Source organism: Cebus imitator, unplaced genomic scaffold (genome assembly GCF_001604975.1).
Source record: "Cebus imitator isolate Cc_AM_T3 unplaced genomic scaffold, Cebus_imitator-1.0 Scaffold234, whole genome shotgun sequence".
Lineage (NCBI taxonomy): Eukaryota > Metazoa > Chordata > Mammalia > Primates > Cebidae > Cebus > Cebus imitator.
In genome coordinates this window covers 2692911-2695491 of record NW_016107549.1, presented here as the reverse complement: position 1 = coordinate 2695491, position 2581 = coordinate 2692911, and positions in this window count along the sequence as shown.

The window sequence follows — 2581 nt, the reverse complement described above, 5'->3', positions numbered from 1 at the left end:
AGGCATGAGCCACCACGCCTGGCTAATTTTATTTAGTAGAGATGAGTGTTTCACCATTTTAGTCAGGCTGGTCTTGAACTTCTGACTTCAGGTGATCCACTCTCCTCGGCCTCTCAAAGTGCAGGAATTACAGACATGTGCCACCATGCCCAGCCCTGAAATTCATATTTTGAGACCTTACTCCCTAATATATGGAATGAGGAGATAGGATCCCTGGGAGGTAATTAGGATTAGTTGGGATCATGAGAGTAGAGTCCTTAGGAATGGGGCTATAAGGTTCTCTGGATACCTGGATACCTTTTGCTCTCTCTTAAGTGAGGACACAATGAGATGAAAGCCTTTGAATAAGGCACTGCATCTGCTATCACCTTGATCTTGGAGCTCACATTCTCTTGTATACAAACCAAATGTTCGGTGTTTAATATACCCAGCTTATGTCATTTTGTTTTAGGAGTCCCTGGTGGGTAAAGCAAAACCCTGTTAAAAATGGACCAAGGACTTGAATAGACATTTCTCTAATGAAGATATACAAATAGACAATAATTACATAAGATGTTAAGCATCACTCATGGTTTAGGGACATGCAAATCAAGACCAAAATGGCATCTATATCCCCTCAGCCTCATTAGTTTGCTTCTAAGAACAACAAAGTAACATGCTGGCAACAATGTGGAATAATGAGGACCCCTGTACACTATTGGTGGAAATGCAAAATGTGACAAATATTGAAAACTGTATTGCAGATAATCACTACATTGAAAAAGTGGAAATCACATTATCCACCATTTTCCCCTTCTGAGAATATAACCAAAAGAATAGTAAGAGGGGCCAGAAATGGGTATTTGTACACATGGTTATAACAGCATGACTTACCAATGGAGAAAATGTGGAAGCAGCTCTCCTGTATATTGACAGATGGATGAATAAGCAAGACATAGTATATGCATAGCATAGAATATTACTCAGCCTTAAAAAGGAAGGGCAGGGCCGGGCATGGTGGCTCATGCCTGTAATCCCAGCACTGTGGGAGGCTGAGGGGGGCGGATCACTTGAGGTCAAGAGTTCAAGACCAGCTTGACCAACATGGTAAAACCCCATCTCTACAAAAAATACAAAAAATTAGCTGGGCGTGGTGGCGGGTGCCTGTAATCCAAGCTACTCAGGAGGCTGAGGCAGGAGAATCACTTGAACCTGGGAGGCAGAGGTTGCAGTGAACCGGAAAGCACCACTGCACTCCAACCTGGTGACAGAGTGACACTCCATTTAAAAAAAAAAAAAAGAAGGGCAGCCTGACAAATGCTACAACACTGATGAACTTTGAATACATGCTAAGTGAAATAGTCTAGGCTGGGCACAGTGACTCACACTTGTAACCCCAGTGCTTTGGGAAGTTGAGGTGGGCAGATCACGATGTCAGGAGTTCAAGACCAACCTGGCCAATATGGTGAAACGTCATCTCTACTAAACAAAAGTTAGCCAGGTGTGTTGGTGGCGCCTGTATTCCCAGCTACTCTGGAGGCTGAGGCAGAAGAATCGCTTGAACTCAGGAGGTGGAGGTTGCAATGAGCCAAGATTGCACCACTTCACTCCAGCCTGGGCACAGAGCAAGATTCCATCTAAAAAAAAAAAAGAAAGAAAATAGTCAATTCATATGAAGACATAGTTTATAAGGTCACGCGACCTGATTTCTCACAACCTTTCCCCAGACATGGACTCCTTAAACTTAAGACCCAAAATGTTTTTGCTTATATGAGGTACCCAGAGGAGTCAAATAAAGAAAGTAGAATAGTGACTGTGCAGAATCAGGGCAAGTAGGTAATGGAGACTTTTGATTTAATGGCCATCAAGTTTCAATATATGAAAGGGGTTCTGGAGATGGATGGTGGTGATAGATGCACACCAATATGAATGTATGAAAGCCAATAATTCTACGCTTAAAAATTGTTAAGATGGGCCAGGCAGAATGGCTCATGCTTGTAATCCCAGTAGTTTGGGAAGCCAAGGCGAGTGGATCACCTGAGGTCAGGAGTTTGAGATCACCCTGCCCAAAATGGCGAAACTTCATCTCTACTAAAACAAAAAAATAAGCTGGGTATGGTAGTGCACGCCTGTAATTCCAGCTACTCAGGAGGCTGAGGCAGTTGAGTCACTTGAACCTGGGAGACGGAGGTTGCAGTGAGCTGAGATCATGCCACTGCACTCCAGCCTGGGCGACAGAGTGAGACTCCGTCTCAAAAAAACAGCAAAAAAATTGTTTAGATGACAAATTGTATTTTATCTGCAGTTTAGCAGCATTAAAAGAGTGGGGACCCACAGTAGTGCAAAGACCCCACTGGACCACTAGCATACCAAGCAGTCCTTGGTTCAATCTCTCCTTGTCCTCAACATTGTTTGTCCTTGGCCGGGCGCGGTGGCTCAAGCCTGTAATCCCAGCACTTTGGGAGGCCGAGGTGGGTGGATCACAAGGTCAAGAGATCAAGACCATCCTGGTCAACATGGTGAAACCCCGTCTCTACTAAAACTACAAAAAATTAGCTGGGCATGGTGGCGCGTGCCTGTAGTCCCAGCTACTCAGGAGGCT